The following is a 25083-nucleotide window of genomic DNA, read 5'->3' on the forward strand; positions in this document are numbered from 1 at the left end:
ACTATTCCTTTTTCTGACTCCCAGAAATAGCTTCACATTATTCATACATTGCTACTGCAAAGCAATCTGGTGCTTTTGGTGTCAATGACCTCTTGCTAAATTATTCAATGTTGAGTTTTGTTAGCAGTATAGCAACATTGGAGGTCTTATCCTATATTTTTTTACCTCATTACTTTGCATACACACATACACTTTCACTGGGTTCAGCATTTTTTCACCGAGTATGATCAAAGGATTGTATCATTCAAAAGAAAAAGATTCATATGATAAAAAAATACAAAGTTAAAATTTATAATGTGATGATGCAACAGTAATCAAACTTCCTCTATCTCAGTTGTGGAAGTGGATGGTGTCAGACTCTTTTTGGTGGTGCCCAGTGACAGGACAAGGAGTAACGGTGATAAACTAAAACACAAGAAGTTCCACCTCAACACGAGGAAGAACTTCTTTACATTGAGGGTGGCAGGGCACTGGAACGGGCTGCCGAGGCAGATCACGGAGTCTCCCTCTCTGGAATCATTCAAAACCTACCTGGACATGTTCCCGTGTCACCTGCTCTAGGTGACCCTGCCTTGGCAGGGGGAGTTGGACTATATGGTTTTCAGAGATACCTTCCAACCGTTCTGTGATACAGTGAAATGAAACTCAAACATCTGCAAATGTCTGCAGCTCCCAGCGAGGTCTGGACTGATGAAGCAGCATTTTTACAAGATGTTGGCAAAATCCTGACATGGATGGAAAATTTCTCACAGCAAACTCACACCTTGAATCAGAGCTTTGCACTAGCTGGTCTCTGAGTGAGATCTGTACACAACGCTTCTCAGCTGAAAACTGAAGCAACTCAGATTTTCCCTAAGGCATCATTTTCAAGCATTTTTAGACTTCCCTCACATCTTTTTTTCTGTAGCATTTTATGTCACTCCTACTCTTCCCCAGTGCCAATATATTGCAACTCTTCAAGCCTGCCCCAAACCTCTGCCTTCCTCAGACTACAGCAACTCACACTGTTTATTCTTCACAATATTTATTCCTTTGCCCAGAAAGAAACTGCACTCTTTCCTCACAGAGAAACAGCTCATTCAGTCCAAATCTTACAGCTGCTTGTTGCAATTTCATTAGCTCAAAGGAAATGCCACATTCTTCAAGGGGCTGCTGAACAAAAAGCTTTAGGAGCGTGGAAAGCATGAAAAGCAGAGAAAAACCTGGGTAGAATTTCCTGGGGTTTTACACCATGGGAGGAGGTATGGGCTGATCCTCCTCTCTCCAAAAAAAAGGCCTCGGTCCAATTTACACGAGTTTTTCTTGTTTCCAAGGACAGGAAGTGGTATACAGGAATTAGTAGGGGAAAAATAATTCCAGAAATACTCATCTGTGCTTTCTACACTCCTTCTGGTTGTTCCCATTGACTAACTAAATTGTCTTTATGGACAAAATTCCCTAAATGCATATCTCAGGATAACTTTATCAATTCAGGAAGTCCTTCACAGAAAAAAAATCTTTTATATCTACTGTGAACTCCCCTCCTCCCGATGCTCTCTAAATGCAAGAAGTTGTTTAAAGGATCTCTACAGTGTTCAATTCCCGATCAGTAAGAGTTCAATGGTCTGGAAAATAAGGAAGAGAGTATCAGAAGCAGTTTCTGGGATGCTTTTACAAAAGCCATGTGTTCAGGATTGTGCTGGAGCCAGGAACAACCTGTCAGCCCTGAAGCAGCTCTCTCAGAGACAACTATATTCCACAAAACCTTCAGGGTTCTAACACAGCTTTATATTCTGAAAATTTATGATGTGATCATGCCCCAAATTTCTATCTGGACAAACAATTTCAGACTTCCTTCAAGATGAGAGAAAACAAGTGAGATGTTCTGATTTAATTGAAAATATAATTAAAACACAGTTTTTGATCTAGAATTCAGCTATGAAATCTATATAGACCACCCTCTGTTTTTCTCAGATTGGAGAGGTGCATATAAAGGACGTAGGCTTGGGTTACTCTCTGCATTTCATCTGTGCAGCCATATATGGAATTTTCTACTGTTGATAGCTCTGGCATACATAATTACTATTGGCAAAGCAATGACTGAAGACAGAAAGGAATGCAAAAACGTACAAAAGGATAAGGTAAAATATGCTGATAAAACCTTGGTCTGATCTCACACAATTACAGTAAATACAATCTTCCAAGGGGATTAATATGGGTTTATCATCCAGTCCCAGGGCAAAACATTAGAAATGTTCAAAGCAAAAGGAAAACATATATTGAGAACTTCTGGAGTAAACTGTCTGTTGTTTTACTCTGGTGCTTACACTGGCTGAATGTTGATATACTGCTGCAGCACTAGGGCTCATCCATCTTTGGATTAGCACTAAAGAAAATGCCTTAGTTTGACAGTTGTTGTAAGCGAGCCTTGAGCTTTTTCTTTTTTATTGGTGGATGGTTAGGTGTGCAGGTCACGTTCCAGCCTCATTAGGGTATGGTGGCAACTGAAGTCTGGTTATTAATTCTTCAGCTTGCAAGTTGTTAGCAACTGAAGCCCAATAATATTCACATAATTTTGGTGAAACCAGAGATTTCTGAATCTATCAGGACTTTTATTTTTGTTTCTTCGTGAAAAATATCTTGCTGGAAAAAAAAGTGACTGTTTAATATGCTAGCATTATACCTGGTCTGTTAACAACTGGAAAAGTTATATGCTTGAATGTTTCCATTCTGATTTTGTTTTTTTTTAATTCGTTCAAGGCTTCTGAAAATGTACAGGCCTGATTACACTTCCTGACAGGCCTGATTACACTTCCTATTCTCCCTGGGAAGTGATTTTTTGCCTGACTGCAAAGGTTCTCTCTAACTTATAATACCAAAATATCTTGTATTTGCAACATGTAATCTCCATCTTATTTACTCTGAAATACTTTGACTTTCTTAGTCTTCTACTGGCAGAAGTATTGTATTCATTCTGCATCATTACCAGGTCAAAACTTTCAGGGGACAACTATGAATTTTCATAATTTCCTAATGTATGACAAAAAATATATTTAAATAGGGCTCGAAAGATGGAAAATCATCACTGTTAAGGTATTTCTAATGTGCTCATGATCACAGTGCCCTGGCATGTTAATGAAATTAACTGAAGCCTAAGTCAATTAATACTTTTTTTCCTTCTGATCCTTCTAATTACAATAGCATGAATTTTATTTTGGTCATACATTTGCACCTGTTTGTGTATACATGATCATTCCTGTTTCTGTCAGTAACAGAGACATCATTCATAGAAATAAGCTAAGATTGACTTTTGGCCCTAGTAATGCAATCAAAGCCCAGAACTAAACAAAGTAAAACATTATGTTGCATGACAGGACAGCATCTGTTGTCTCCTGTAATTACTACTAAAATGTAAAGGGAATTTTGTATGCCATTTTTCCAGTTTTATTATGAATACTATTCATAATTTTTATTTTTAATCCTAAAATTTGACCTCCCCTTTTCAAAAGTCCTGTAAAATTAGCATTGTGGCCTACCTTTCAATTTAAAATTAAATTCTTGGAAAATCTAGTGAAATGAATCTCCAGCTATTCGTGATTACACGTGTTGCTTTTCTTGCTGTGACTGTACTCTGAACTGTTGAGCTGAAGGAATATTGAAATGTCAGCATGCTTCTTGCCTATAAATAAAGAACAGACCCGTAGAGTGAGTGGTGTCAAGAGGGGAATGACAAATCACGTTCACATATAACCCTATATTTCTTGTGTATAGCCCCCCTACAGCCCTATCCAATATTGACATATAATTTCTGCACTGTAATCCAAATCACATTCAAAGGATGGACAATTTTTATTACCATTCATCCTTGTCAGGATCACTTGAACAGCATGTGTAACTGAACTCTCCAAGAGGCAATCTTTTTCTGTGCAAAGTGATATCTGAATACAAATAGAAGCCAAGAAGAAATAAAAAAACCAGAAGCTCACAGCACTCCTCAGAAAGAAAACCAAACAGATTCTACTGAACCAAGTAAAACCCTTTAAAAATTATGTATATTGGACTCAATTTTTGATTTGTCTAATGTCTTTTTTCCAAGAGTCTTGTGAAACTAATCCTTTTATAGTAAAAATATATTAAAATTATATTAAAAGGCCTCCCAGTTCTCATACTTCGGCTGTCTTCACTTAGCCTGGCTAATACATACATGCTACTTGAAAGCTTATTTCAAGCAGGAAATTCTGAGGCTAGAGAAGTATCACTTTTATTAAAGGCTAGTGAGGAATCAGGAGAAATGGTAGAATCAGAAACCATTTAGAGGGACTATCTAGTAAGACTTTTAATTGGTAAAGCACTGTGACATGATCACTAATGGGAAAAGGCAACTTTAAGGAATAGTGAGGTGGAAGCAAAAGAGACAAGAAGCAAGGGGTGGCAGTAGCGAAGGGAGGGTCAGGACAAACTGCTATACATTCTAGTTTATTTCTGGCTTCTAAATGCCCCGAGCATCCACTGATCATTCACAGGTTAATGCAGGAAATAAAAATAATGAAAAAACATGCTGAGATGTTACTTTGCAGAAATTCTGGCCTTACATTTGGTATCTTACGTTCTTTGTGCTGCCAACTACATATTTGATTAATTCCTCACCTTTCTCCTAGTTACATTACTCTTTTGTTGGCTACAATAAAAACTCGCGTTTATGGATTTGTTCTTTGTATAATAAATATTCTCCCACATTTATGGTGAGCCCATATGGTCCACAATAATCCAGACTCCAATCATAAGAAGTTTTGTGTAGGTTTCACCACAGCCTCCAGCATCATGTCTTCGGCATTTCTTTTGTTATTTTTGGGAGCAAGTTCAGTGATGAACTGGAGCAGTGACAACAGAGATGTATCAGCACAGTGCTTCCAGGCAAGTGAGCCTCATAGAAATTACTTCGGACATCTCAATAAAAGTGAAGTAGTTCTTATGCACTTTAAATGTCTTCAGATGTGCTCTACTCACTTTATGCCCGCTATGATAGTTGGAGTGTTCTGCAATTCGTGGAGTCCTTGCTGGTGGCAGCATAAGGAGTATAAAGGCTGTCTATCCAAAGGGCTCTTGCAGAACATGGCAAATAAGAGCTGTCAGAGCCAGAACTTCAGCACCAGTTGGAAGCTGTTCAGACTGCTGATCAACCCAGAATCAGAGGAGTACAGAGATGGTTTAGCTAGTCTTGTTTATCCTCCCCTAAGGCTGTGAATTCAGGTCTCCTTCTTCTAGATATGTAATATTCAAATTTTTCTGTAGCCCTGATGCATTGTTTACTTAATTTGGCAGGATCCTTTCTACATCAAAATTGGGTCTCCTCACTTAAAAAAACAGTAGAAACATGAGTGCTTTCCTTGTGTTGTAAGCAGGCACAGGAGCCTGGCACAGGTATTTCTGTACACCTCTTTTAATACGTGTCAGCAGATGAGGATGCGTATTCCAAAGAATCATAATCAGTCTTTCTGCCAGCTTCAGCTGGATTTGGATCAGGGATGTAAGTCCTCACATTATCCACAAAACACGTACAGTGCTGAAGCAATTCGATGGAAGAACTATGAATTTTCCAGACCTGCAGATTGATTTGATGAGATCACATTTATGGGGCAATAATGCCATTCCATTTCAGTCCTTTGCCTCTTTTCTAGCAAATAACAGTATTGCCAATTTCTGCCAGCTGTGAGAAATTCTGAGATATGAATATTTATCCATTGGGATGTGAACAGAAAAATAATAAAGGGTGATGTTTCAAAAACCTGTATTTTGAGGGGAAAGAAAAGAACACCCGCGTAATTTCACAGCAATTTGTTAAACATAAGACTGAAGGGATATCTAGCCAGCTTCCTGGAGCTGGTACTTTGAAAGTAGCTAGCTTTTTGAGCCTTAGATTTAATATACTGCTCACAGAATTTATCACATCCAATTCTTTTATGACAGACAGTATAACTTCATGTTTGTGTGTGATTGAGAGCTATATCAAAATGTGTTCCTGAAGTGTTGCATTGTATTGAGCCATTTTTCTCTTTACACTTCAATAAATTTACTACTGTGTGTACAGTGTCCACAAAGTATCTTTTATAAATAACAGTATTGGAGATTCACTACTGCCTGGAGGTTGTACTAGATTCCGTGCATATTCAGGATAAGACCTTTGCAGTCGAGCCAACAGGAAAAGAAATGGTAGCTTAATAGACATAACATTAAAAGAAATAGTACAAACAGTACAGATAATTAAACAAAGCAGGAGAATCAAGAGAGGACATTATTTCAATGCAAAACTTGATCTGAGGTGAGAGAGTGTAAAGCTCTGGACAGCTCAAGGGGATACTAACTTCAGTATCCCTTAGGTTTTTGTTCTTAATTGGATTGGACCATGACCTCCACTGTTTTGCAAGGGTGGTAGCAGATGTCCAGCATGCTCATTTTAATCTGCTCGTCCCAACTAAAACAGAATATTAGTGAGGAGGCAGTGCTGTGAGGAACTATGCTTAATGAAATAAAGTGAGCTAGAGTATCTGAGCTGAAGAATTTATTAGTGTGATTATACTGACACAAAGAGCTTCCAGCTCATATGGACCCTTTAGATGCACTGTTCCTATACTGAATATCTTACTGTATCAATAAATATGTAAAAAGACCAACAAAACCCCAAAGCAACAACAACAACAACAACAACAGAGAGGAAGGAAATACAATGCATGACGAAACTGAAATACGGAGAAGTGAGGTAGCATTGCAGCAGGGATGGGAGAAGCAGGTAATTAACTCTGCCTCTCTAGGGCTCTAACCTTGCTAGTTCAGTGAGGAAGGTCTTCAGTGGCAAAGGTCAGGAAAACTGGGAAAACTACATGTGGGTCCTCTAGACACTTTCTGTTTTGGCACAACAGGATTCTAGATATAATTAAATTACACTGAATCTGTATGACTAATTTCTGGTAAACAGAACAAGAGAAAACGAAGATGTGGTGAAAGCAGTTATTTATACTTTCATGTCTTGACAATAAAATTGAATTGGTTTTAAAGGCCTTTTCCCTTTGTGAATAATTTAGATGTACAAGGAAGAGAAGGTCCCTCTCTCATGATTAGGATTACTTGGTAATACTAAGACATTTTTACCTTTCCAAATATTGATGGCATGTTATTGTGTTTTAAAAAAACATATCGGTTTTTGCCACCCACAGTCTGAAAAGCAGAGCCAAACCAGACAGGTGGAAAGATCTCTTATATGATGCCATTGTAAAACCAAAGAAACAGTGGCATTTTGAGAACAGCCATGGCTCATATTTGGAATTCAGCTAAATAAGTAATCTTCTATACAGTCCTGTTGCAGCCCTCTTGCAGCCATATTTGGAATACAGTGCACTGGCATTTTCAACCATTCTTCATTAGGAAGAACACAGGAGAAAAATTATGGTAAATAGTGACAAAGTTATCCAAAAGTTTCGGGAAAAAAAAAAATAAAACACTTCGTACAAGATGGACATTTTTATTAACATCATGTGTGGGAAACAATTCCATTTATTATAGCAGCTCAAAAACTGTGTTGACTGTTGCAGGACCTGGTTTGGTTTGCAGTTCAATTCACCTTCAACAGCTGACCTAGCTTTTGCTAGCTTTTGCTAGCTCTACGTCTCTGCACATATATTTTGATGTGCATCTACCTGACACAGTGCCACCCAAAAGAAAATGTGTTGATGTTTTCTCACTGTCTGATGCTCTAATTCTCACTCTCTAGCCTTGCTGGTCGAGTTGAGAGTTTCAGCTGCATGTGTTAGGTGTCAAAGATTGCTGCACTGCAGCACTGGGCAGATTTGTACGCAGCACTGGTGGTAGCTTGGGACCGTGGTGCTTCTGCTGCAACAAATAAACTACAGAGGAGGATCTTGTGCTGCCTCTGTCACACTTCAGGCAACCTCACTTTTGCTTGCATTCCAGCCTCTAGCTATTTGATCAGCATCCCTGTTGTTTGAAAACACTTTCATTATCTTTCAATATTGTCACTTGCAACATCAGTGCATGGTTTTAAACCGCACCTCTTATGTTGCTCTTGCTTGCACTGACTGATGTAGAAATACTTTATAAAATGAAGTAATTTTTTCTCTCCTTTTATACTGGTTTATTTCCTATACCCAAGCTGTTTCTTGTCCAATTTCTTTCTGAGCTCCTAATTTATCCTGTTTTATGATCTCCCCTTCTTTCTCAATCTCCTGTTCATAGTAAATTTTTCTTGTAATATTCCTAAATGGGAGAACATAACTGCTGCATTGACAGCCTCTTAATACACATTACAGTTTGGATTATTAGGACATAGGCACTGTTACCTTCTTGGCAGAACTAATTAGCACTTTTAACAGCTGGCTTGGTTTAGAAAACAACACTGCCTTATGGCTGAGTATCCTGGAAAATACTATTCTAAGAAGATTTGTCCCTTGTTATAATATTAACCTACATTAACAAAATATATTCAAATGCTGAAGAGATTCTCTGGAACGAGTTACTAACATGGCCAAAGGTCAGCACCTATATCAATGATAACTGTAAGATGGATTTTTATTTTAGTAAGAGCAAGCTGTTTAATTTTTAACAATCCTCCTTCTCCTCTGCCCTCCAGCAAACCTAGGAGTGCATACAGGAGGACATTCAAAGGAAAAACACATATTAAGAACTCTGAGCTTGTTTTCAAGCTACTGGGCATCTCTGGCCAATATGATCTCTTTTATTCACTTGAACAAATTAATTTCCTTTGCTTTGGACTTCAATTTTTCAGATTGCTTTCGGTCTGTAGGTATTGTTTATACAGAAAATAGTCTAATTATGAAGACCTTACAATATTTTAGATAGTAATTGATGGTCTCTGACAAGACATAACCAGGGACTGTGTTCTTTAGAAGTTAACATCTACAAGAAATTAGATGTCCACCAACCTTGGAGTTTTCCTCTCGACTTGGGTGTGCTAAAAATGAAGGCAGGAACACATCTCAAGCTTGCTTTTATTCCACTTTCTGAATGGAAACATGCAAAATTGCACAAGGATGAGAAATAATAGTACCAAATTCAACACAGCTTTCAGTTGTTAAAGGTCTTAACGCTGTAGGACTCCAATTGAAGTGCTCGTGAGCAGACAAATCTAAAGCTTGCTCACAGTACTCCAGAAGGCAGATCTGCTAAATTTCAACCCTCTCCATTTTCAGATGCAGATGTGAAAACAGTGACTTACATCATAACTTACTAGGCAGTGTATTCTAACCTTGCATAAGTGAAAATATTCTTAATAAAAGTTTAATGCCCCTTTAACCCATTTGTAAAACACTGTGTATGGCTACATATAAACCTCTACACTTAAAACACAGCTTGATTTCTTCCATGATTTAGTTATTCCAGAGATTCAAAAGCATCAAAACTTCATACTTATGAAGGACATCAGGCAGGGATCAGTCTACTTGATTTCCTGGCCAGGGTATTTTAAAAGGTATTATCCTTTTACTTTCATTTGAAAATCCAATTCAAATTAGCATTATTTTAGACAGCCAGGACAAGCAGTGGTGAATTCTATGTTAGTGTACTACAGTATGCACATTATTAATGATCAAAACCATTGTCTATAACATATTTAAAATATCAGGTTGGTAGGTGCCTACGCATGAAATGGTAAATTTTTCCTTTGTCTTCTTTTAACGTACTCATACTCTCATTGTAGAACATAAAGCCCAGACGTTCTCTCTCTCATTCCCAGAAACTCCTCCAATACAGTTTACTCCAGTGGAACTAAAGCTGTAGTTTATGTGCACGGCCATAGAGCGGCAGCCTAGTAACAAAAAAAAAGATGTACTTGATGTTCGAAGAAGTGGGTATTTCCTAATGGTTTAACATTGCAAAGGGGTTTCTAAACACCAGAGAGAAAAATGCAGGAGGCATGACTACTCCCGGGAGGGAAAAAAACCTAGCCTTGATAAAAGCTCAATACTAAGGGGAGGGAGGGGAAAGAGGTTCATAATTAGATGGCAAAGGGGGTCAGATTACTTGCCTGTGTCAGCAAAACCGATCAAAGAGTATGAAACGAAGTACTTGATTTATGTCTTAAAAATCAAATGCTTTTTTCTTCCCTTTGATACAGGCAGTTAAGTACTTCCCTCATCTGTGGAAGCTAGTGGACAGGATAACATTAACACAAGCCAATTTTTAGTTAAGCAGTTTCACAGACTTTTCATTGATAAAAATACAGCTCAAAAAGCCTCTGAATGTTCAACCAGCATTGCAAATCTAAAATGTCAAAGAACAGTATTTCATTGTTCTGTTGTTTGCCATATATATTTATATGTGAAATAAGAACAATTAGATCTCTCTGCATTGAGCTTTATTTTTGTGTGGAATTTTGTGTGGAATTTTGTGTGGAATTTTGAGTTTCAAAATTTTGAGCACTCTTGAAACAGTACGTAAAAAATCACTGAGGCTGAGCCTTCTTTGCATTTATGTAAATGAAAATTAGGATTAACTCCATTAATGCTGGTGGAGTTTTAACAGTACGAAATTACTGTAAGAATAGCATTAGCCACAGCAACTTTTAAAGAAGTTAGTTCCCAATGCTACTAAATTATATAGCTCATTATCCTTAAAACCAGAATTATTTCATATGAACCGTTTATAATTTTACTTCAAATGCCTGCAATTATCAAATTTGTTTATTACACAATAAATATCATGCTGCAATTCCCGATTTTTCTGTCTGTGATGTCCATATATTACTTATGTCATTTGGACACCAGATGTAATACAAAATTGAGAGAAGTGGAGAGAGAAATGCCAAACAATTAGCAACCAAATATGGGCTGCACTATACTTTAAAGTGAACAACTTTCACTGCAGCAAGACTGGAAATTACCTATCAGACTAAGATATAATTTGAAAACTGAAGAGTACCTTCACACAAAGTTGAAGAAGCCTTTGCTGGCACACTCATTTTCCTTCAAATTACCACATATCCCTTTTACCCACACATATCCATCTGACTTACTTGGCTGACATTCAGTGCTTAAATTTCAGAGAACTGCTAAATAAAATACTTCCCAGAACTAACAGCTCCTTGCAATACATTAGTGTTTCTAAAGGATAAAAAAGGAAGTGGGAACCTCCAACCTTCTCAGCATTCTCCTGGATATCAAAACAAAGTCAACACCTTCTTTCCTTCAACTTCCACATCACTACCTCTTAGCTTGTTGATAATTTCATGTTTTTAATGTGAAAAGAGATGAGAGTCAAGTACTCTAAAATGGCTCACATAAATGGAGCTGCCCAGCCTGATATCCCATCTTCTGCAATAGCAAATAGTACATATTTACAGTAAAAGGATGAAAATAGCTTGAGTAACCTCTGTCTCCAGGAGTATGCTTTTCAGAAAAGAAAATCTTTTTTCAGAGCCAAAGAAGTGCCAGGAGTACTTCTTCAATATCAATAATGGGACTTGTCCTCCATTTTATTTACTCCTCTTTGATCCTGAGACTTCTTCCTAGGCTTCAACTGCTATCCCTCACACTACCACTACCTCCTGCTTACTCACTTGCTTTAAACCTGCAACCACATCTCTTCATTGACAGCGCTCTAGTGCCTTTGAGAATAATGATGGCACAGTCTCTCCTGACTAAAATTGAAGGAATAAGCACTGAAAGGCCCTGACAGCTGCCTTTCCTAGGAAGCCGGACACTGCAACTGGTTGAGTTGCTGGGCCCAGGAAGCCATCTAGGATCAATGGTACAAAATCCAACTAGCAGTCCCTTACTAGCAGGGCCTTCAGGCAGGGATGAATATCAGAGTCAATACTGTTTAACATCTTTATTAAAGACCCAGATGATGGGATGGATTGCATGCACAGCATGTATTTGAGTGATACCAAACTGGAAGACGTGGCTGTTACACTGGAGAGCAGGGCTGCTATTCAGAAGGACCTCTGGATAAATGGGCTGACAAAAAGGGCAAATGCAAAGTCTTGTGTCGGGGTGGAATAACTTCACGCAATAGGACAGGCTAGAAGCCAGCTGGGTAAAAAACAGCTCTTCATAAAAGGACCTGAAGATGCTGTTGGACATTGAGTAAGCCAGCAGCACACTCTGGTCTTTTATTGACGAGGCAGAGTGATAGGGCAAGAGGCAGTGGACACAGGAAACAGGGAATTCCACTAGGTATCAGAAATGACTTCCCATGTGGGCAGTCCAATACTGGGACAAGGGCCCAGAGAGGTTGTGGAATCTCCACCCTTGGAAACATTTGAAGCTGGGCTAGAAAAAGGCTTGAGCAACCTGATTTATTTGGTCCTGCTCTAAGCAGGGGTTTGGCCAAGGTGAGCTCCAGAGATCTCTTCAACCTGAATGATTGTGTTTCTATTGTCTCAGAGTGCTACAACTGAACCAGAAGAAGGTGAGGAATGAGGTGGGGAACACAAGAAGGATGTGGACCTGTTGGAGTGAGTCCAGAGGAGGGCCATGAAGATGATCAGAGGGTTGGAGCAGCTCTCCTATGAAGACAGGCTGAAGAGCTGGGGTTCTTTATGCTGGAGAAGAGAAGGCTCTGGGTAGACCTTATAGCAGCCTTCCAGTACCTAAAGAAGTCCTACAAAAGGGCTGGAGAGGGACTTTTTGTAAGAGCATGTAGTGATAGGACAAGAAGGAATGGCTTTAAACTGAAAGAAGGTGGATTTAGATTAGATATTAGGAAAACAATCTTTACTGTGAGGGTGGTGAGGCACTGGAACAGGTTGCCCAGAGAAGTTGTGGCTGCCCCATCTTTGGAAGTGTTCAAGACCAAGTGTTATTGGGCTTTGAGCAACCTGGCCTAGTGGAAGGTGTCCCTGCTCATGGCAGGAGGGTTGAAAATGGATAATCTTTAGGGTTCCTTCCAACACAAACCATTCTATGATTCTGTGATTCCTAGAAGAGATGAAGAGAGCAACTTCTGTCAAAAGAAGCCCGTTTATGAACTCCAGCTTGAAACAGATGAACTACCATAAATTATTTCCTGAAGTGCTTAGGACATACTACAGAACTAGTTCCAAAGAAATCCTGTTTTGCCATTTGAAACTACTATGCACTATACAGCTATAGCACTTCAACAGCACAATCATCATCATCATAAGTCCATAAACTTCAATTCTGTTTTCCTTCAAGTTTTAATATTTATTATTAGCATGTACTCTTGGCTACGGTTGCAAACACAATAAACAACTTCCATTTGACTTTCTAGATTCCAATAAAGGAAATTAAACACTCTGGTTCATTCTGCCACTTTTTCCCCTACAACTGTATACAACTTTCCCAAGTTATTTTCATGGAATTGGCAAGTTATAAGTGTCCAGCTTATAACTTTGCATCTTTAAAAAAATTCATTAAATTAATGAATAAATTAAAATATAATTGTATATTGTATAATATATATATGAAATATAATATATATCATAAATAAAAATGAATACATTCATTTAAAAATTAACTTATCAGGTAGGGATACTGGCATAGGGATACCTGCACAGGAATACCTACTTTGTGACTGCTCTCCCAGGTTTACTGAGATATTCATGAAGTTGCAATACTAAGGCATTATTAGATCCCCTTGTCTTACTTTCTGTGCATCACAAGTATTCAGTGTGTTTATTGCTTAGTTTATCCAAACAAGGCAGGGAGGTGCCTTGACTACAGCAAGTATGGCCATATGTGTGTGTTATCTGGTCCCACTCACAGCCACGTGCACACAAAGAATGATGTATATAGTCATAAATACATATATACACACTTTTATACTATTCACACACACATACAGAGTAAGGTATCCTGGATCCGAGAATAATGAACTAAAAGAAAAAACCTACAGGCTTAGGTTCTCAACTACACCACAGATTTTCTTTTTAATAAGATACAGACTGATACCATATTAGATCCTTGAATATAATTGGATTTATACTCATATGAATAATGCAGAATAGATGCTAGAGGACTTCAAACTTTAATACTAGTTAGCGTCATCATTTGGCAAGTGAAATATTTCCCACAGGTCACACAATTCTACATATTTATTCCTAGTGATTCCACTAATCTCTGGTTTGAAAGCCAAGCTCCTCTGGTAGAACTTCTCCTCCTGTCCGATGCAGATAACTCCAGCAATAAACCACTAGTGACTGGAACTGTTTATTTAGTTTATTTATTTTACTAATACACAGCTGCCAGGGCCAACAAATAAAAAACATTGAATTCCAGCAGTATTGCAATTTCTAGTGAATGCATCTTAAAGGACAGAGACCCTAGAATTGATATTTTTTTAAAACAAGGGTGTCAAGCTTTAACTTGAACAAATAATTATTATGATAAAGAATCTCAAAACATTAGTAACTGGCAGCTTACATTCTGTAAATGTATGAGTTCTTGGGTGTGCAAACTATAACTGATTGCTCAGAGACAAGCTTATACAACTCATGCTGTACATTTAGGCCATATTTCTTGAACTGTAACAGTTCATGTTCAAAATTAATAACATTTTAATATATCATCCAATTTTCCTGGGATAGCAACTATGTCTTGTTTTATTTTCCTTCATATAGGTAGATGACAACCATATGCGAGTTTCCTCTAATGCAAGCAGAATACTATAGAATCTCGTTTGGGGGAGAGAAATGTAAGGAAAAATAGAAAAAGTAAAACAACAGAAATGCCCTAAAAAAGGCAGCTGAAAATTTCCCTAAATGATAATTCTGACTATTTCTAGTTCTCTATTTTGCCTTCAGCAAGACAGTTAATGGTCAGACTTCCAACAGTGGTGGCAATGCCTAACTATCAGATGCTGGAGAGAAATTCATACCTGAGTTCCATGTCCTTCATGGAGTGCATGGGGAGAACTAAGCCCCTTACAGAGGCCATCCAAGAAGTCCTTACTGAGCAGGGAGCTGCTTTGGGCTAGCTGAAGGGCTATGTAATACACAAGAGTGTAACTGCACTCCTGTCCTCCCTGGAGATTGAGGGTACGAATTAGGACTGCAAATGAAGATTTTTTATTTACTCAGAGTCTAGAAACTACTCTTAGAAAGAACTGAAGGGAGCTTTCTTCAGAACATATCTCCTGAGGAGCTGCTGTTGGCCCTAGATACAGTACATTAATAGATCATTTGCCTGCAAAATAAAAGTGCAGGACTTAACTCATCCAAAGAAATTCAAACTCACTTTCCTTCCTTGTATCAATGTTTCTTACCCATCAATTTATACAAAGTGGGAAACCATGGAGTCTTTTCAAGCTGAAGTACTTTGCTGCAAAGATCCCAAGCCTGGAAAGGGCAAGGCTGAGAAGCATGACTGTACCAGCTGGCAGCTAGGAACTAGCTCTCAAAGGGTGAGAGACTCGGAGCCTGCTCTTTGATCTTAATGCTGTCTGTGAATTTTATCCAATGATTTTAAAATGCAAAGGGAAACGAGCACTTTTCACCTGCCAGATGCTTTTGAAAAAATCCCAAAAGGATTTTATTTCAAATAACTTAGGCACCTATCAATGCTGATATTTGACCTCAAATCTCCAACAGCCATTGACCTGTAATTCAGCAAATTGCCGGGGATTTCAGTAAAACTTCCTATTGAATACCTTGCAGAACAAGAACGGACCTTAAAATATGGGATTTATTGTCTGTGATTTGGCTGGAAGTCATATCATACTGGAGGTTTTGTCTCTCTCTCCAGGTGTCTACTCTGAGAACTCAAAGATAGGTGCCCAGCTTTTCTCTTGCCCTAAGTATTTATTTGATACAAATAAAATAATTACTGGCAAAAAGTTAAAAGCAAATTTTCAAAATATTAAGTAAAAACTATCAATTAAGTACTTTATACTTAAGACTCTTAACAGTCACTCATAAACACTGAAGAGAAATTAAGCTACAATGCAAAACATTAACTCAGTTTCAGGAAATAAACCCCTTTTTTTCTGTACATCCTTCCTCCTTGGCAAATCTCATTTCTGTCTCTTGTTTTCTCTGTAGAAAGTAACAACTACTGACTATACCAAGTATCTGACAATGGTGAAGAATCACTTTATTCTAGACCTAAGCAAGGAACGAAAAAGCACATGCAGAGGAACAAAACACTACTAAGGATTATTCTCTGATTTACTATACATTTTTTGCCTAGCAGCTGAATGGTTCATCTCCTGTCATAGTATCTTCATAGTATAGGCCTATTCATAGAGGAAATCAGCATTCATATACTCACTCAACAATGCTACTTAATAATATTTCATTGTCTTTTAAGTAATAGGAGAGAGACATGCCCACTTATACAATCTTTCATTGCCTGTCTTGTCTCTCCACCTTCCCAGGCATGCAGCTGGACAGTAGTTCCATTCAGAGTACAGTGGACTTGTTCAGTATGACATTTTATTTTTCCTTCCTTCAGTAACAGTTTCCAGCAGGTGCAAATTCATATTGGTTCAGGAAAAAACCCCAAACAAACCAAAAAGAAATTCCAAAATTCCAATCTGTCTGATTTCACATCTGGTAGACAGGTTTTGTGTAACTCAGACTGCAGGAATTTCCCATATCACAGGTAACCCATTTCCCATTGGCAGTAGCTCAGTGATTAGAGTCTACCAAAGAGGTGGTCTATCAGGAGGTTTTATGAAAGTAGAAGGTTTTATGAAAGCAGACAGAAGTGTGACTTTGGGTGGGCAATACAGTGGTGAAAACTAAGAGAGGTGTTATGGAAACAGAGAACACTGTGTGGGTACTAATAAGCAAATGCTTCTCCAGGGAATTTACGTAGATTGCATTATAATTAGCTGGGGAGAGGCCTTGTATCTGAGCCAGAGTGCAACAGTGCTACTGTGTCTACTGAAATTTTCCCTACTGGTGAACTGTCAACATTCTTCTTTTTACAAATCTGACATAATTAAATTACTAAATCCAGATTTTCAGAGATGATTTTGAGTAGGGTGGGGATAGAAAATATGGATGTTTTTCCACTACTGACTATGATGTGACGTGTGTGCAGGTTATAGGTAATGGAAGAGTATCTTTGGTTCTGTTTGCTCAAACACCATGTTTGCTATAATTGTAGTTTTTATAACCAGAAAAACAGAGTAATGCTGATAACCTGATTTTCATTAAGAAATGTTTTTTGTAGTTCTTGGCTAAAGCTCCCACTGGACCTTGGAGTACAACTTGTAATTACAAAAGGAGGACTGAGCCTTTAAAAAGTCTACTGCTACTTGTCTTCCATGGATATATTTGGGCTAAATATTCTCCATCTGTATTCTTAAGGTAAGTGATTTGCGAAGGCCAGACATAAATCTTCTCTGGCAGAGATGGTTTAGTAAATCTGAAAGAAATCTATGAGAGACTTAAAAATTTTCTATCCTGTAATACTAGCAGCCTGTGGAGAAGGAAGGAGGTTTTGGTCTTGTTTCTGTCAGAAGGAAGGATTTTGTTTTTCTTTTTTTTTCTTTCAAGTTGTCAGTTGCCTTCCTCCTCCCCAAAGCTGCAACTTGAAGGATTTACAGCACAAGCCCAGGGTTCAGCTCTGTGTCTTTAAAGCACAAAGAGAAAAAGAGAGTACCTGAAGAGGACAAAGGCAAGTTCTGAAATAAGCAGTGGCTGTATACAGCATGTGCCTTAGCTACATACTCTCAAGCAAAAAACCCTCAGAAACAATAGGAGAGAGCACAATTGTTTCTAGATGCCTATCTGTTAAAAGGCATTTTTGAATCATACTTTCAGCTTCACATATTCTTTATGTTAATTTATGCTGCCACAGTTCATTCCTGCCCTCATGCTGCTCCCTCTCTTGTGCCAGAGTAAGGATTTATGTCGTGGCAGGTGAACCAGATAAAAAACCTGATCCATGTTAAAGTTAACCACAAAAAAAGGGGGGTTAATTTTAATCTGGACCGTGGAACTGATCTCATTTATTAAACAGCTGCATAGATCAGGGATGATGGAAATGTAGGGAGGGACAGAATGGGTGGAGGAAGGCAAGATTATTTCTTTTGATAGCAGTGCTGACCTGTGACATTTTATAGCACATGAGAAATTACAGACTACGAGTGGACTGACTTTTGGAGCACAGTGAATTAACTTATTCTCAAAATTAGTGTCAGGCCCTTACAATGTATCATAGATAACCAAATCAGGTTTTAAAGATAAAAAATAATTTTATTAAAGGGGCAGTGAACTTATTTTGGTTTCTCTCATAAATCAATAATTTATAATAGCCACAGGTAAGTCTTTTCAACTAAATTCTGTTATATAACTTTTTAAACAAACTTTCTTTTATTTAAAGAGTTGTTTTGAAACAGGTAAATCAATACATACCAGTTAAGATAGCCAACAGAATCTTTTAAGTTGTTTTCTGTTTACCAGAGCACAGCCACTTAAAGGTAGTGTATTAATTTCCAATCTGTACACATATTTTTATTAGTTACCAGTCTAGTCAAGTGTCTGGATTCTATCCATATAAATATAACATTTATCTTTCATATACAAATGATCTCAGAATGGTACTACATTGTAAATTGTGCATTGAAGCAAAATATCTGCAAAACCATATCTCAAAAAAGCTTGGGGACATCTTTGAACATTAAGAGATTAATGTGTTTTATACCATTCAGATGAAATATGGCTTAGGTAGAAGTAACCAAAGATTTTTCATGTGCATTTAAAGTACAGGGCTTTCCCTTCTTAGTATGAAGGTTTTAAGGTATGTATAGAGAAAATTCTGCAGTAGCTTTCTGAAGATTTAAAGCAAACTTCCTTTTTTCCTATTGCTCATAGAAGATAAGGAAGAATGGCTGTGGCAAAGCATATAACATGACTTGGAAAGTTCCCATATTCTTCTTCGTTCTTAACAGAAGATGTTTATCTTCTAACACCTTTCCTGGAAATCAGATTTCTTGCTAAGAAGCAAATGTAGTATAGATTTGTTTTACTGAGGTGATATCTAGATCACATCTAAGAAAAATCTGTGTTAAATGGGGCAGTTCAGGGGTCATGTAATTTACAGTGAGTATTCCGGTTTGTTGACAGTGACTTGGGTTTTTGTAAATTAAACTTTCTATCTTAACGGATTTTCTCTTTGTAGTACAACTGTGACTAGTAATTGGAGATTGTAATTTAATTCTTTGCATAAAGCACACTTCTTTATAGACAAATACACTTTTAAAACATGTAACATGAGAAAATGGTATAAAAAATTACAATACAAGATCTCTTCTAAAAGCTGGCTGGTTTACCTATGTAGATACACTTGGCCATTTTTATCTGCAACAGCAAATATCTTTCTGACACTGCAGGCATGGCCCTGGGTCACAGAAAGCAGAAACTTTCTGGAATGTCTTTAGAAAGCCTGACCTTTCTGTGGAGTAAAACTGCTGACCGAAAGCGTGAGCATACATGTTGTTATGTTCTCTAAATACTGTACATACAAAGTTAGTTGTAATTATTAAACTTCACTAGAGGTACTGCACAATTGTACTGATGACACAACATTCAAGACTGACAAGTGCTGTTCATTAAACTTTGTGTTACCTTTACTACTTGCAACTATCCTCTCAGTCAACTGTGTTTGGGTTCGAGTGTTATTCCTCTTACTCTTACACCTGGGCAAAGTATTTCTTAGTAGCAAAGAATGCCTGTAGAACAAAGAGGGTGAGTAGGAGGATTAGTGTGAGCTTGTGATAAGACATCTTTACACTTCCTTCTCTTCTGTGTGATAGAACAGCTTATCAAATGATTAAGAGATAGTGATGTAAAAGGACGGCTATCTTGAATTCAACCTAATTATCACAGTAAAAATAATTATGGAGTGTTTCTAAAATGCTTAGAGCAGCAATAAGAAGAATCGAAATAGATTATATCAGCATCTGTAACAGGCGCTGCTTCAGAGGCTCACTCCTTAATGATCTGCTTATGATGAGATGTTTCACACAAAGGGCATCTTTCATCTGTGCGCTGCCTGACAATTCCCATGCTTCTGAGACCAAACAATTTGAACAGAAGTATCCTCTCAGTTTCTGCTAAAGTCCTCTAGACAATTTTACCAAATTCTCAAGCTGGCTTCTGCTCTGCCATCCTAGACAGCAGCTGAATGCCACCCATCTCCATGCCCAGGCCCTACAGCAGCACATGGAAGCTGCTTCCTGAATGAATGGTAAGAAATACCAGATCTAATATTGAAAACACCTCTCCAAACAGACATGCATGCTCAGACATCTAGGCAACAGATTCTGGATTCAGACTATGAGGGAGCTCTATTGAGCACCTTTACCGCAGCATTTGCAATAATTATGTGGACCTATGTCCTAGTTAGAACAGCTGGGACCAGTTCCTCACTGTATGGGTGTAACCCAAAACTGTGTATTCTATAGCCTTCCATGCCATTTCCCAGAAACTGTTATCAACAGACTATTTACACCCTCTGCCCAGAGCAGCCTGACTCCTCAGGCTATAAACTAGGTGTTAAGAGGCCTGCCAGAGAGGAGGGTGCCCTCTGTCCTCCCACCCATTGTGGAACTCCCCACACTGAGGGAAGTACTGGGCATTCCTGCCTGAACTGGAGAATATATAATCTTGGAGTCTTGGAACTTTTTTTAACCACTCATGGGATCCAGAGGAAGACTGCAGACCACCGGTCTCGACTGGACTGCAATCACCACTCTCGACCAGACTGCAACAGCACTCTCACCAACAGGTTTTCCCCTCTCCTTTTCCTTTGGACTCAGGGGGCCCAACGAACACCACTCTGTTCATGCCCCAGGGTGCTGGGTTATACATTTGGGTTTTGTGGGTTAAAACCAATTGTTTGTCTGTATAATCGTACTTATTGTATTATTTTATTAAATTGTTATTCTGACTTATAATCTCTCTTTTGAGTTGGGTTCATTTCCCCTGTTGGTTTACCTTTAAACCAGCACAACCTAATATTTCATCTTGCAGTTCCAAAACCAATAAACAACAGCATGTGAGGGAGGAATTAGAGTCTCTGGAAATGGCAGCTTCCCCCGCTCTTTAAAGTTTAGATTTAGTTTCAATGTGTGCTAAGATGTTTTACAAGAACCAGTGATTCTTCCAGTCTTCCTAAGGGGAGGAGTGGAGGAACCTCACTCATGTTAGATCAGTTTTATTTCTGACTGGATTTTTGGATGATGGTTTTATCCTTGCTTGGAAAAATTTAACTCTGGCATACCTAGGTGTGAGTTAGTTTGTGTGAGTCTAGTTAGTTAGAAATCTCAGTAAATTATTCTTTAATTACATAGAGTATTTTGAGAGAACGCTTCCTGAGCTCACAGACAACACCACTGCACTTGGTAAATTATATTATACATTTATTTAAATGAGCTGTTACCCTAATAGGGCAGTATCTATTCTTATTTTGAGTCATTAGTGAACCACAATCAGAACCCTGACAGTCTAATTAATTTATCAGAAGCCATTAAAAACAAAAAAAAAGCCACGAGCATATTGAACCATGCTTAACTATTCATCACAGCAATCCATCACAGTTACAGTGAGGTATTTAAAAATAAGAACTATATAGTATCACAGAAAGGTTTGGGTTGCAAAGGACCTTAAAGATCCTCTAGTTCCAACTCCTCGCCATGGGCAGGGATACCACCCACTAGAGCAGGTTGATCAAGGCCCCATCCAGCCTGCCCTTGAACACTTTCAGGGATGGAGCATCCCAGCTTCTCTGATCAACCAGTTGCAGTGCCTCAACACCTCTGAATATGTAACCTTTCCCTAACATCGCATCTAAATCTCTCTTCTTTTAGTTTAAAACTATACCCCTTTGTCCTATCACTATCTACCCACATAAAAAGTCCCTCTCCCTCTTTTTTATGAGCCTCCTGAACATTTCACACTATCCTGTGTGACTTATTAGAATTGTTAGGGTTGGAAAGGACCTCTGGAGATCATCTAGTTCAATGCCCCTGCCAAGGCAGGGTCACCTAGAGCAGGTGACACAGGAACATGTCCAGGTGAGGTTTGAATGTCTCCAGAGAGGGAGACTCCATGATCTCCCTGGGCAGCCTGTTCCAGTGTTCTGCCACCTTCAATGTAAAGAAGTTCTTCATGTTGAGGCATGTTTTAGTTTATGGCCATCGCTCCTCGTACTGTTGCTGGGCATCACTGAAAAGAGTCTGGCACCACTCTCTTGGCACCCATCTTTGAGATATTTATATGCATTAATGAGACCTCCTCTCAGTCTCCTCTTCTTTAGACTAAGCAGGCTCAGCTCCCGCAATCTGTCCTCATAAGAGAGATGCTCCCAAGTACTGGAAGGCCACAATAAGGGCTCTCCAGAGCCTTCTGCTCTCCAAGCTGAACAACCTCAGCTCTCTCAGCCTGTCTTCAGAGGAGAGGTGCTACAGCCCACTGATCACCTTGTAGCTTGTATCATTGGGGAATTACCTGTAATTCTCATTTGTAAGGTCGGGCTAGATTTAAAACAGTACTTCTAGCCTGCGGGTTTTCCATGCAGGGAGAAATAGATGGCAGGAAGCTTTGTTAGTTACAGGGGCACCTCTTCTAAAGTCGGGGCCTCCTAAACTCTCTTGGAGGGTGCCCGCCGAGGGAAGAACAGCCGCCCGGCAGGGGCCGCGGCGGGCCGGGCCTCCCCGGCAGGTCGCGGCTCCTCCCCGGCGCTCTGAGTCACGGCCCGTCCCCGCTTGCACAAAGTCTGCGGCCGGTGCCGAGCGGGGGCCGCCCGCTGTGAGGGCGCGGGGGGGCGCGGGGCAGGATGCCCGCCCTGAGGGGACGGAGCCTCCGGGGCGGGCGGGCGTGAGGGCGCTCCCGCCCGAGGGATTAACGGCGGCCTCGCTGTCCCGTAGCGGACGGCGATTCACCTGGGTGACCGCCTCCCTCCTTCCCTCCGTCCTTCCTTCCTTCCCTCCTTCCCGGAGCCGGTCGTTTCGGCGGAGAGGGAGTGGAGCCCGCCTCGCCCCTCCCCGGGGAAACTTTCCGTAGCCGCCTCCCGCGCCAGGTAGGGGCAGGTCCCCGCGGGGCGGGAGCCGTGAGGGGGCGGCGGCGGCGGGGACGGGCCCTGGACTGAGTTTCGGAGGTGTCGCGCCACCGCTTGGCCTCGCCGGCGGGGCGGGGTGTCGGGCCGGTGTCCCCCGCAGCCGAGCAGCTGCCGTCTGCCGCAGGGCCGCCGCGGGCTGAGGGCAGTATATAGGTCACTGGAAGTAATGCCCGCCTAATCCCCTTTATCTTTTTGGCTCGGCTCTTCCGCTGCTGGTTTGTGGGGCGACCCTGGGCAGCGTTGGTCGCAAACTTCTGGGAGAGGACCCAGGCTTCGCGCAGGGCTGTGAGTGCCGAGGTGAGAGCGTGGGATGCGTGCTTTTATCTCCAAGGCGGCTCTTTCCTCAGCAGCGTGACGCCTTTCAGAGTGCCAGGTATTCCTGCGTGGGTCTGTCACCCCCGTGACCCTGTGCTTGGGTGGTCAGTTCGGGTTCGGGCTGCTGATTTAACAGGGGAATAACATTGATTACTTCTTCCTCGTTGCGTCACTCACCAAAATCACCGAAGGCTGTTTTGATATTTGCTTTGGATGCAAAAAATCCCGAGGTTTCGGCAACTTGGGGGCCCTGGTAACTGGAGAAGGCAGCGTGCCCTGGTAAAATGATTGCTGTGTTGCTTTCTCTGGTCTTTGAGGAACTATTAGCAAGGTCACGTGAACCTGTTCTGTCGCCTAGGGTTGTTGGTAGTAACTCGGCACGGTTTTGAGTTGCTCCATGTGGACAAATCCGTAGGTGCCGACAGGTGCCCGCTGCCTGCTCGGAGGCTGTGCCTGGGGCCAGCCTGCCAGTACAGGAGTTTGCCAGGTTGGGGCATATGGTTTCCTGTAACTGAGAAATGCTCAGGCACACTTGATAGTCTTTGGAGATTTTTATTTCAGTCTGATTTTCTCCTCTTCCCTGGGGTGTATGGTTGGTTTTCTAGTTAGCATTAACACAACTCATACGATGATGATAAGAAGAAAAAATGCATGAAAATGATTGTATTATTTTATATGCCACCTTACTACTTCTGATTGAATTGAAAGAGACTTCAGAATGTGCCAGTGCCCTCTCTCTCTGCCTAGGTCTTTTGTTGATCAGTGTGAAACTCTGATGCTGTGCAAGGGTTTATAGTTGAATTTTCCTTCTGTACAACAGTTTTTATTCTTCTTCATCACAGTAAGGATTCAGAGGCTTATCTTGTTAGTTGGGAAACATGATGGTTTTTATTTTGTTTTCATTTTCAGAGAAAAGAGGGAGTGATAATAAACTGTCCATTCAAAGACATCTCTCACACCCCAATAAGGTAGCCGTGCTAGGTCATTCAGTACAGACCTACGTTTCTGGTCTGTGCTGATTTTATGTTGTAATTTCCAGAAGTAAACCATTTAGAGAAATTGTTGTTTGGAAGGGTTTGTAATATCTGAAGGAGTATTAGGGTTTTCACATTATTTGTGCTACCTTACTTCTGGGCTGTGTATAAGAGTCCACCTGACCTGAAACTAATCTAAGAATTAGGACCTAATGCTGTAATTCCTTTCTTCCTCTCTGACTCTACTTTAATGAACATGGAAAGTCAAAGGGAGAAGGGAAAGACAGAAAAGCTTACAATCTACTTTGTAAAGTGTAAACAGTTGCAAAGGGCAAGATTGTACCAGTGAGATACTGGTGTGACGACCACAGTTGTAAAGCTCATGGAAAATCCAGATGCCTTTTTCTCTTAGCTGTCTCAATCAAGACAAATGTTTACAATTGACTTTGCTAACAGCTGTTTTAGTCTTATTTATTGACCCATGGTGATTGAGTACATGCTACATGTGCTTTGAGAAAGAAGTGAATCCTATTAGAATGATGAAAAATGTGTGGCCAAAGCCCATGGAAGAAACTTTTTTTTTTTTTTTTTTTTACTGTGTCTAATTATATGGTGGTGATGGTAAAAATTGAATTGTGTTCTATAAGGGTTGTTCATGGAAGATTTTTTTTTTTTTTTTTTTTTTTACTGTGTCTAATTATATGGTGGTGATGGTAAAAATTGAATTGTGTTCTATAAGGGTTGTTTTGGGTTGGGTT

General features: G+C 39.8%; 1 protein-coding gene and 1 long non-coding RNA gene across 13 annotated transcripts in view; one reads left to right on the forward strand and one right to left on the reverse strand.

The window, feature by feature from the left end:
- Nucleotides 1-22971, reverse strand: LOC108492998. Of its 4 annotated transcripts, XR_001873296.1 has the most exons (6): nt 22861-22971; nt 9648-9814; nt 8934-9011; nt 3836-3917; nt 3516-3658; nt 1-1604 (listed from the first exon to the last, which is right to left on the reverse strand). It is a non-coding gene; the product is annotated as an uncharacterized LOC108492998 (long non-coding RNA). The 4 variants fall into 4 exon arrangements; XR_001873298.1 differs by lacking the exon at nt 3836-3917; XR_001873295.1 differs by having other exon boundaries at nt 8934-9814.
- Nucleotides 22736-25083, forward strand: part of FAM160A1 (family with sequence similarity 160 member A1) — an 87121-nt gene continuing 84773 nt past the window's right edge. For 3 of the 9 annotated variants that reach the window (XM_017805929.1, XM_017805923.1, XM_017805932.1), the window contains exon 1: nt 23116-23333. The gene's annotated coding sequence lies outside the window, so the exon portion shown is untranslated. Of the gene's footprint in view, nt 22998-23115; nt 23410-25083 lie in introns of those variants that run through there. The other 6 variants (XM_017805926.1, XM_017805930.1, XM_017805924.1 and 3 more) reach the window with 4 other exon arrangements.

This window comes from Lepidothrix coronata, unplaced genomic scaffold (genome assembly GCF_001604755.1).
Source record: "Lepidothrix coronata isolate B3197 unplaced genomic scaffold, Lepidothrix_coronata-1.0 Scaffold13, whole genome shotgun sequence".
Lineage (NCBI taxonomy): Eukaryota > Metazoa > Chordata > Aves > Passeriformes > Pipridae > Lepidothrix > Lepidothrix coronata.